This window comes from Phymastichus coffea, unplaced genomic scaffold (assembly GCF_024137745.1).
Source record: "Phymastichus coffea isolate CEN01 unplaced genomic scaffold, Cenicafe_Pcof_1.1 PCOF00006, whole genome shotgun sequence".
NCBI lineage: Eukaryota > Metazoa > Arthropoda > Insecta > Hymenoptera > Eulophidae > Phymastichus > Phymastichus coffea.
Genome location: NW_026706817.1, coordinates 2,836,366 through 2,848,859, shown reverse-complemented (window position 1 = coordinate 2,848,859; position 12,494 = coordinate 2,836,366). Strand labels below are relative to the sequence as shown.

Here is a 12,494-nt window from a genome sequence, read left to right as displayed (position 1 = left end):
CATAGGTACATTGTAATAGGATTAAAAAAAAAATGTTTTCAAGTTCAAAACATTTTTAATATATTGTAATTTTAAATATATTATCAATTTTAATATATTATTAATTCTAAAAATATAGTCTCATTCTCGTATCAAATAATTTATTATTCCATTTACTATTTATAGGCAACGGCGTATATCAGATATAGAAAATTTTTTACAATATGCATGATGTTTCCACATTGTACTTTCTGAGAATAAAGCATAACAATATTGACACTGAATTTTCGTGACTTTCTTGATTGCATCTTTTCTAATTTCCATCGCTGGCATTTCTAATCCATTTATTTCTGAAAAACGGACCAGCCCCTTTCTTCGTATAAAATTCGTAGCTAATTTTGCAGTAGATTTGTCTTTGCAGTCAATTACATTCTTTCGAACTACTTCTTTATCAAAATGATTATTTACCAGATGTCTTGTAAATTTAATTACAAACTTTTCACAAGATACAGAATGTGTTCCCATCTTTTGATTTTTGCTTGTATTTTTGAATTATCAGTGGATGAATTTCCTCCATTTTGACATAAGCATGCAGAAGTTTCTTATCCAATTGAATATCATTTGAAAATTTGTGATAATCTGCAACAAAACCTGAATTTATTATCGCTTCAAAACAATTGTTATTGAAATAATTTTGAATTTACTTTACCATCTGTATTTTTATCATTCAGACTTTGGTCAATAAAAAATAAAAATTGTGGGTTCTGCACGATTTCTGAAAATAAACCAAAGCATCAAAATCTACTGCAATAAATAGTAGATTAAATAACATACTGTAAAACTAGATCAACATCTACATAATATTTTCTTTGAAATTGCTTCTTTTATAAATGTTGAATTAACTGTCAAGTCTAATGATATTAAAATACTACACACATACTTTCTCATAAATAAATCAATTGCATAATTGGTATGACTTTGTGTAGTATGATTTTGTCCAGATAAACATGACTATTGGATTGAATTTTCCAACAGGGATCAATGGCGTACTTAGATAACAGAAATTCTATTATCAAGGTATGCCGAGATCACAAAAAAGACGTTGATTAGACAAGGAGTAAAATTGATATTGAAAAAGATAATATTCCTGCTGAAATATCCAATTTGAAAGCACCAGCCAAGATTTATGGTTGCAAAAATGAACTGTTTTAATAAACTTTTTGAGGAAATTTACCGTAGGATGAAATGCTATTTTCTGTTTTAAAAAAATCCCAAGCCATAAAAAGCTATATACGTTATTCTAAAATAATATTTGTCTACTTTCAAAAATTGCCAGATGGTGTAAATGATAGTTAAATAGAAATAGCCTCGCTATAAGAGGCCGCCCATCTGGCTCTCTTTTAAGCACTAATTCTAAGATACGCCATGTGAAGTGAAGTAAAGCAATTTTTGTTGGGTAAAATTTATAGACCACTCTCAACTACTTGATAGCAATTGGACATATATATGAGAGTATATAAAATAATTGTTTTTACAGGCTGCTTTGAAAGTAAAAGTTTGTAATTATATAAATCTAGTTGCTTGTATTTAATTTGACTGTTTTTCTATTTTCAGTTTTGACACTGGCTGGTCCTCTTATTCATTTGAGACAAAATGCATGAAAATTTTAATGTTCTAATTTCAATATAGATTTGCTTTTTAGTCAATTAGTATAATTTTATGTGTGTACTTACGTAAATATGAATGAATAGAAATTCTGTTTTCAATGCAGCGGCTAATAAAATCATGAAAATCTGATGAATCATTTTGAACATTTGTTTCAAGTAGTAAATCTAAGCAATATAGTTGTTGAACTTCAAATGTGACACATAATTTGTTGGTTATTAGAAGAATTTCAGAGCCATCTTGTGATGTTTTAACAATAACTTGATTTGCACAAAAGAATTTATCGAGAGTCAAACATACTTTCTTTTTAATATTGACACAAAAAATATTCGTTGGAAATACTTTAGCAATATTTAATGCTATATACTGATCTGAAATAACTATGCTTGTAAATTTTAATCTCAAGATTTTGTCAATTTCTCCAGATATTTCTAAAGTACTAATAGTTGAAATGAATTGTTCGGGCAAATATTTCATCAAACTATTATTGTTAACATACATCTCATTGCCAGATTTTTTACCACTATATTCATTCATATCAATAATATGATTTGATTGAGTACCACATGCTTTACTTGGATTCTGGTTTAAATCACTTTCTAAAATTATAAAATATTACAATTAATTAAATTTCTTGTTGATTTAATATTACATGAAATAGCACCAAAAATTCAAATAGTTGTAAATATTTAATTTAAATAATATTATTTATCATATATACTCGTATGATACAATAGATGGAGACTTACGTTCTTTTTTATTTCTAAAATATCCCTCACAACCTTCTTCACATGAGTGGCATTCACATTCTTTATTGTTATGACCAAAATAATGAGTAGCATAAAAACATTTAATTTCTTTTCCAGCTCGAATATTTCTTAAAGTTTTAATTTTTACACAATTCTTGATAACTCACGGTGGTCCGGAACGACCCAGATATTCGATGAAAAAGCACTTCTGATTTTATTGCAGGAATCTGTTGAAGAACACTTCAGAAGGGTGTATATCAAATTTGAGCTCAATCGGTTAGGCTGTTTTTGAAAAAAGTCATTTTGAAAATTAAAAGTACAAAAATCCATTTTTTTTCATTTTTTTTCTATTATTTTATTTGAAATAAAAAATTTACTACAATATAACAAATAATAAACGATGCAATAAATAATAAATAACATTAAGGTAAAACAAAATATAATTAATATCACAGATTAGATATGTTTGGAATTGTACTCTTGTACAGCTCGCAGTAGCTTAGTTGCATAATCTGGATGCGTACTCACAACTTTGTACTTATCCCAAATAGATTGAAAATCATGATGTACCGATTCAACTGCCTGTTCACTAAAAAATCCTAAACCTTTGTTAACTGTAGAACAATAATCTGGAACATGAAACAGAACTGCGTGAACTTTAGGAGTGATCGGAATTTCTAAACTGATGTAACTTTTTTCAAAATTAGCAATGGACTCTTTATAGTTTTCTTTCAAATTCATAGAAAAACAAGAATCGACTACGCATCGAAAATCATTAAAACATTGAAAATATTTTAAGCATCCTAAACTACAAATACTACGTAAGTTATCGACCTTGTCCAAGAGTGCTTTACAAGCATTACCAGCAAATGCAGGACTTCCATAAACAAACTCACGCGTGACATTACACATTTTTGCCCATTCGAGACTCTCAGATTCATACGCAAGTAACATATGTTTATACAGTGTGTTGACGACCCCGATCATCAAGTGGAGTTCAGGTGGTGGAATAATATCGATGATACGCTCTTTATTGTTTGCAGAGGAAATTATAGGATTATTTGTACAACATTTAAATTGTTTCGCATATTGTTTCTTACTCTTTTTTTTCTTCCAACCTGCATAATTAGTTTTACAATTATCAATCATTCTATATTTCCCACAAACATTCAACGCATCTTTTGATGCCATGCACCATGTACAAGGATAAGTACTCGCATGTGCCATAATACCTACTAAAATGTTCGCCATTTTTAAGTCAGTCGCAATAGTACCATTCAAGTTTCCGATATCTAACACTGACCAAAGCATCGACACATTTTCGTAATTTTCCTGCGTATTCGCAACCAAACCAAGCAAGAAAAGTTTTTTAACACCTGTATCTTTAAACTTTTTAGAATTATCAACTCGAAGTGATCGAGTTTTATTAGTAGCTAACAAATCACTATCAGTCATAATTGACTAGATTGACAAAGTAACTTTTAAAAAACCACCGCCGCCATCAATCCTAAATTTCAGGTGAGTTTGATTATACGCTCTCTCTTTTGTAACGAAATCAATGAGGCCTTTAACATTGTTACAAAAAATCCCAGTTTCAGTAGATGTCTCTGTCTTGCTATTTTTTATTTTAATTATTTTACAATCTTTTGCTTCAAAGTAACTGTCTAACCGATGGTTAAGTTTTTGTAAGTTATCCCTGATGTTAGGTTCAAAAAGTTTTCTTTTTTTATTTGAAGCATTTCGCAAAGACGAACAAATACCTTTCATTTTATTAGTAGAAATACCATAATCGGTTGAGATTTTCGAAACAACTGTGGTCGATATCGTTTTTTGCTCGTCACTTTTTGAAGGATTCAAGTTCACGCGAAATTTTTGCCCACGCTCGCGAGATAAATACAAAACCTTGTTTGAAGTTTTATCGCTGCCTTTTTCTCTTTCCAAAACATCTTTTTTCGCATCAGAAATAATATCTTCTAGTAGCTGGCACGCTAAATGTTCTTTTTGTTTCAATGGTAAATCATCTAACACTTGACTTTTTAAACTAGCAATATATTTCGATGAACTTGAACACACATGTTGTACTGCACCGACTTTCAATAATGCTTTACATTTTTGGCAATATTTCTTTTTTTTCACTTTCTGTCCTGGGATGACGTCGCCTCCAAGTTTCCTTTTTGCCGTATACGGCATGGTACGCGTACCATCTTGCATAACTTACATTCACATAACTTTGTAGCTGTCGATCTACTTTCTCGTGAAATCTTAGGAAATTCTGAATAGTGCAACAAATTCAATGTTTTGTGTGTTTCATTTGAATTTACCGACCGGTGAATAAGAATTTTACACGCTGCGCAAACGACACTAGGAAGTCGATTATCATCTGCATCATAGTCAACTAATTTTTCAATTTTTTTTTTCAAAGCACCTTTTATTGTCCTCATATTTTTTTTCTTTTGTAAACAAAATAAACAAATGGATGCACGATTTTCATCGTGGGATTTGGCGTGATCTAAATGACGTGACATTTCTTAACACTAGATATAAATATAATATTATATTTGGCTGACATATAATATATAATATTATATTATATAATATCACCAAAATTAAATTAACGAAATACATATTCAACTATTGCTTAAATCACAATTTTTCCGTCAAAAATTCATGTTCACTCGCTGAGTGATTACCGACAACTAATCTCGTATATAAACACTATATATGATTGTATACTTACATTCTTGCTTACGTTTGTTTTGAATACAGTGTTGTTGTCATTATGAAATAGAAGCACAGTTCCATTTGTCCACGAATAAAATTTTTTCATTGCAGTAGTAGAATATAAATTAGAAGTTCAAAAATTACACATACACACATATATATTCGAAAGTTCAATATACTTTTTTTAAGTAATATATAATAGCTGTAAAAATCATTGGGCATATAAATTCATATTCACAATTTGTTATAACGCATTATTTGAAAGGAAAAAAATAAGAAAATGAAAAAAATGGAATCTTGTACTTTTAATTTTCAAAATGACTTTTTTCAAAAACAGCCTAACCGATTGAGCTCAAATTTGATATACACCCTTCTGAAGTGTTCTTCAACAGATTCCTGCAATAAAATCAGAGGTGCTTTTTCATCGAATATCTGGGTCGTTCCGGACCACCGTGAACTGATTCATAAGAAGCATTTGGATTGCAATCATGGTTTACAAAAGCCACGGGGCCAAGCATAAGTACATCATGACCAGTTCTGTTACTTTTCATAACAGAAAAATCTGATTTTTGAGTTTTTAAAAATGACTTTGTATCATCATTTAGTATCTGATAAAATCCTGCCATAAATGTTAAGTTTGTTCCCTTTGGAATATCGTTTCTTGCTATTACCTTCAAACCTTTATAATTATCATTTCTATAACGATTGCACTCAGTAATAATAAAAGGAGCTTCTGTACAAATCATTTCAACATAAGCATCCAGTATCGGATGAATCCAATCCAAATATGGTATGTTAAAATAGAAATGTAATTTATGTAATTTCATTATTTCCCACAATTCATCTTTCAACTTTCCAATATTTTCAGATGATAAAGGTGAATATTTGTGTAGAATCTTCAAACATTCTTTCTTGACATCATCTGAGATAGTACTATCTGGATGTATTTTTCTAATTTCAAATTTTAAATAAGGATCTACAACTAGAAACTTGCATAAATCATCCACTACCATTAAATTCCAACATTGCATTTTAGGCGTCTTTTTAATTGCTCTTAAGCTTTGGAGTATATTTACATCTGACATTTTTTTAAATGTTTAATAATGTTCTATTAATTGAGGTTTCACCTAATGTTATCTCTATCAAGTCTATCAATTTTGAAACTATTTTCAGTTAAGACATCCCAAATTTCCTTCTAGTTTTGTAACCTATTTAGTTATAAAATTAAAAAAAATATTTCTATTTATACTTATAAAATACATATAATTTATTGTACTAGTGATATAAAATAATGAGTCTACTTAAGAATCGAAGATCAAATAACAAAGGATTGTGTAGTGTGTAAAATTGTTACATTAATTTCTTTATTGTATTTAAAAAAAATGTTTTAATTTTATGAATTCTTAAGCTTTTTACACGATACCTCGACAGACATAGATATAAGCAGTGTAAGGGTCAACACGCAAAACAGAATAAAGAATAACGAAATTGTACTTAAAAAAATATGTTTTAATTTTATGAATTCTTAAGCTTTTTACACGATATCTCGACAGACTTAGATAGAAGCAGTGTAAGGGTCAACACGCAAAACAGAATAAAGAATAACGAAATTGATTGTTATAATCAATGCAGCAATAACTGCATAAGAGATCATTGCTCAAATTAAGTACATTGTATTTTGTCAGCGCCCATCATGAAATCGAAGATCAATAAATGGCAGGGCTATTATTTATCATTTGTTACAAAACTTCAACCAAATGGCCATGTATAATTGTAAAATATATATTTCGTAAGCACAACTCCAGTGTATGTCTTCTCAAGTCACTACACTTACTCGTATGTGAACTGTCAGCATAATTAATAATATATGAATATATATATATATATATATATATATATATATATATATATATATATATATATATATATATATAAATTTGTAATATATATATATATAGAACAATATTGAATAAAGTATGATTCAGGAATCATATACTTGAAATTTTATTAAAATTTATAAAATATTATTCAATATACGAGGTGTGTTCAAAAAGTAAGGTTACTTTTCAAATTTCACGGGCAACGTACTTTCGATTATCGATTTTTTTGTTTTGTTATGTTGGTACACTCTTCCCGAATATCTGTACCAAGTTTCAAGTGTATAGCATTTTTTGTTTGTTTGTGAGAGGCGTAAAGGTTATAAGTGTTTTGCGTGCTCGGCGATTTCTTGCTATCGAAAAATATGGATCAAAGGATTTGCATCAAATTTTGTGTAATAAATAAAATAAAGTGCTCCGAAACACTTGAAATGTTGACGGTGGCATACGGTGAAACTGTTCTGAGTAAAAAAAATGTTTACAAGTGGTACAAATTCTTCCAAGATGGCCGGAAAGATGCCAATGACGAGCCTCGCTCTGGACGCCCAAGCACGTCAATAACTGATGAAAACGTTCAAGCTGCAAGAGTGGTCAGCCTCCGTGCGCCATGGGCTGGTCTCTGCTAATTTTTCTGGGTTCTATCTCGGTAAAGAAAGCTGGCGCTGACTTTCACAGGCCGAAGTTCGCGCTGGCTGGGAAAGGTTGACACAAAGAAACGGACACTCTAATTCAATGATATTACATATGGCGATCTCATTTATTGACGCCTTTTCACAAATATCGCTACAAGATTAACTTCGCCGCGGCGAGCGCGCTCGCTCAGCCTTTCCACGACAAGAGTTCGCGAGATCACGCGAGCGAGATCGCTCAGCGTGCGCGATAAATCGAATACACTAATGTCCGTAATCGAGCGAGAGCTGGCGCGAGAGAGACGAACAGGTTTTCGACCCACCGGATGCCGACGGTCCGTCGGCAGAGAGACGACGCCGGCGAAAGCGCAGGCCCGCTGGAAGTGGCGCCCTGGCGACGACTGGGACTGCTGCAGGAGAGGCCGCAGCACGGCCTTTGCCCCGGGGACGGCGAATGGTCGCTGCGTGTCCGGGCTCGGCTTGGACCTTCTGGCTCTCCCGGCAAATGGCAGTCGTACTTCTGGCCGTCGGTTCTCTCTGGCCGAAAATGTCCTCTCCTTCCGACTCTCCTTAGGCGGCCCTAATTACTTGAGAGCTCGCGCCTAACTGCCCTTCTTCTCTCTTAATTTTCCAAGCCTCGCGCCGCCGCGCTCCCACTTCTCTCGCCGTCAAAAATCAGTCAAAATCGCTCTCTCTTTCTCTCTCGCTCTTCTCGCTCTCACTCGCACTCACGGCGACACCTCGCCAATCGTCGCGCTCCTCCCTCCAGATCCTGCAACGACACAAGTATGTAGTCGCTATATAGCGTATACTCGGTCGCTGCGTTCATGCGAGGAGAGTGCCGCACACAGGGCCAGCGAGCATCGCTATAGCCCTGTCACAAAGCAGTGAAGAAAATTGTTCTGGAAAATCGTCGAATCACTATCAGAGAAGTTGCTGAGGATGTTGGTATATCGTTTGGCTCATGCCATAAAATTTTTTCTAACGTTTTGGGAATGAGACGTGTGTCAGCGAAGTTTGTTCCGAAATTGCTAAATTTTGACCAAAAGAACCGTCGCATGAGCATCGCTCAAGAACTGTTGAATGACGTCAACGACCACCCAGATTTACTCAAAAGGGTCATAACTGGTGACGAATCATAGGTATATGGTTATGATATCGAAACCAAAGTCCAATCATCCCAATGGAAGAGCCCAGATGAGCCAAGACCGAAAAAAGCACGCCAAGTTCGATCAAATGTCAAAGTTTTGTTCACTGTTTTCTTCGATTACCATGGCGTGGTGCATCAGAGGTTCTTACCATATGGACGTACGGTCAATAAACAGTATTATCTTGAAGCTATGCGCCGTTTGCGAGAAGCAATACGATGAAAACGCCCAGAATTGTGGAAAAACAATTCATGGCTTTTGCATCACGATAATGCCCCTGCTCACTCATCTTTGCTTGTGAGAGATTTTTTGGCCAAAAACAACACCACAATCATGCCTCAGCCACCATATTCACCGGATTTGGCCCCATGTGACTTTTTCTTGTTCCCAAAACTAAAGAGACCTATGAAAGGACGGAGATTCGCAACGATTGAAGAGATAAAGACTGCATCGCTGGAAGAGCTCAAGGCTATACCGAAAAGTGCTTATGATAAGTGCTTTGAGGATTGGAAAAACCGTTGGCATAAGTATATTGTATCTGAGAGGAATTACTTTGAAGGGAACAACATAAATATTGATAAATAAATAAATATTTTTTCTTAAAAATACAAAGTCACCTTACTTTTTGAACACACCTCGTGTAATAATTGATTAGATTAGATTTTATTTCGGAATATTATTGAAAATGATTCGCTATGATTACAACTAATGGTAACATTTAGTATTCATTACGATTCCCATTAGATTTCATTGACAATGATTAGTGTTTAATAGTTGCTCCGGCTATTGATCCATTCATCCTATAGAATATTATTGATTATCATTAATTCTGAATGATTTTTAATCACGATCAATGGAACTTTTTTAGCAGGGATAATATGGTCTTTTATTTTTGGTTACAGTTACACATGTATATCATTATACATGTATATTATTATTCCAACACTGGTTTGCTTTTGGTTTTGGTTTTAGTTTTGGTTTTGGTTTTGGTTATGGTTTGGTTTTATTTGGTTTGGTTTGGTTTGTCATTTTGGTTAGGCGTAGATTGAGATTTAGTAGGTAGATATAATATCAAATTAATAAAAGCAATGTTTACAAAAAGATAAATCATTTTTATTCAAAATTTATAATACAAATAAATAATCATCATTAATTTGTCATCATTTATCTTATTTTTTAAACTTTTTTGTTACAGAAACCTGAAAAAAAAAATTAATTTTAATATTAATATCAACTAAATATATTTATAAAAATTATTATTTTATTACTATTATTAAATATTTTTTTTTGTAATAAAACTTACCAAGTATATTGAAAGAACTTCAAAAACTGTGAAGTCAAATGGAATTGTGTGGCAGGATTGTTTTTAATATCTATTTTAATTGATACAGTCCTTGGCTTTGTGAAATGTTTGAGATCTGTTAACGAACTAATTAAGATGAATGTAAATAGACCATCGATTAATATCATATACTATACGATAACCCCAGCTGCTCCACTATAGTAAGACCTGAAAATTAGTGTTTACAGATATATGCTATTTATAATATATTTACAGAATAAATGTTATAATATGAATACAACTAATATATTCTTCTTTGATCACTAACTTTATGAACAATAAAGATTTGGCATGACATTTCTTTTTTTAGCTATTCTGACTTCTAAAATACCAAGTTAAACAACTATTTTTGATTTATATTTCAAATAGAGTATAGAGTATTTAATATAATATTACTTACGATAATTAAAGCTGCAAGAAGTACAAAAACTTCAAATTTCAATAAATGTATACTCCAGAAAAGTTTTTGAGAGTGTATCATGAGAATTAAATACGGTACATATGGAGCAAAATATCTGAAAAATTATTTGAAAAAAAGTATTCTATAATACAGTGCAAGAATATTTTTGTTTGATTCATTCACCAGACCATCAAATTTTTTAAAAGGGGTGAGTACGGTATAAAAATGTATTAATTCCTTTGGTACTGGTCTTGAAATCGACTGATAATCAATTATTCGTCCTCAGAAAAAGTTTACTTTATTTTAAACGTAATACAATATAAATCAAAATCTGAATGTAATTATGTTGGACAATATCAACGTTTTTGCTTTAAATTTTTATGAAATGTATAGTAATTGTCTTAAAATTAGAATGCTTTTGCCTAAACTAAATGATAGTCATGATACAGGGAGCTATAGACTATTGTCAAGTGTTTGTACGAAGCAAGTATGATTCATTCACGAATTAAAAAAGTGGTTTACATTGTAATCTTGAGAGATTTATATTATTTATATATATTCTAATATAAGAGATAAAAATAGGTAACATGTTACAATATGAATGCAATTAATATATTGCAATTATACTCTTTTATCATTATTTTTTCATTAGCAAACTTTATGAACAATAAAGACTTGGCATGTCATTTCTTTTTTTTATTTATTAATCTGACTTCAAAATAGTATAAATAGTATAACAGGGTTAATACCGTCTTTTTATTTTAAGCGCGCGATCGCATAGAAAAGCGCGTGTGATTACCTGAATGTTCAAATACGGAAATCGGAGAGCAGGAGGGAACGGGTGTCAGTCAACCAACTATCTACTAACGTGAAATAAAACATCGAAAATACTGTTAATATCACATACGGGATCGTTTATTGCCTCTTAATGCTACACTGTATTCAGCCCGCGTGTTTATGTTTACAAGACGCGCGCGCGCGACATAAACATGCAGTGTCGGATCGTTCGCCACTCTTTGTTCGCCGAGTTATTACATGCACGCTTCTTACGGAGCACGAGAGATTAATTATTAGCAATTATTTAGCAATCGCGAAATCAAGCTGGCCAGCTTACCTTATTAACTCTCGCACCGATAACAAGTGAGGCGATGGAGACTCGTACGGCACGCGCTAGTCTTTCGGCAATGTTTATCTGCGGGCGATGATATCTCTCGTTTACGGTTTCGCTCTCGATGGCAAAACTCTCCACTCACGCACACTGGCACGCACACTTGCACGCACAATTTCCGGACGGAAGAAGGCACCGCTGCTGTATTTCAAGCTCGGCTCGTATCGGCACTCAGGATAGCTCGGAGCACACCAATTATAATTCCTGCGCTGCTCTGCGATCGGGCACTAATCCTCGACTGGTTCGTTTTCATACGCGCGCGTTCCGTCTCGTCTCGTACCGAATTCCCTCATTATATTTCGCCCCAACCGGCAGGTGCTGCCCTCGCCGACAGCCGCATAGTTGGACTGTTAGCGCTAATAAGACGTTTACCGTCACAGCTCCCTTCCAGTCTCGACCTAAGGGGTCCTCGACGATAGAACCATTAGCGCTATTCCTTTGGAGGTTACGAGGGTGAAGAACAATAAAAGGTCATATTCTCTGTGATACTTCGAGTTTTTATTGTGTGCGTGTGGCCCTGTCCACGGGGGCAGGGATCGTTCACCTGGCTGGTCTCGTTGGTTCTTCCCGGCCTTCTTCGTCCAACGGGGGACGCCCGCGTGCCTCCCATCCCAGCCTCTCCTGGACCAGGTCGACGTGCTGTCTGACACGGGGACACCGATCTGTGCGGGTCACCCCGGGGTAATGGCATACGTTGCACCCTTCCCACTGTGCGCGGGAGAGGATGCCACGCAGGAGGCCTCGCTCTCTGGGGGTTAGTGGCAACCCGTCCCGCCGGTTCGGGGCGGACTACAACGGCCTTTCGACCGTGGGGTC

At 33.9% G+C, this 12,494-nt stretch overlaps 1 protein-coding gene across 2 annotated transcripts in view; it reads left to right on the top strand.

Moving 5' to 3' along the window:
- The window catches only part of LOC131668500 (phosphatidylinositol 5-phosphate 4-kinase type-2 alpha), a 681,877-nt gene that overhangs the window by 191,164 nt on the left and 478,219 nt on the right, over positions 1-12,494 (top strand). The window lies entirely within an intron of this gene.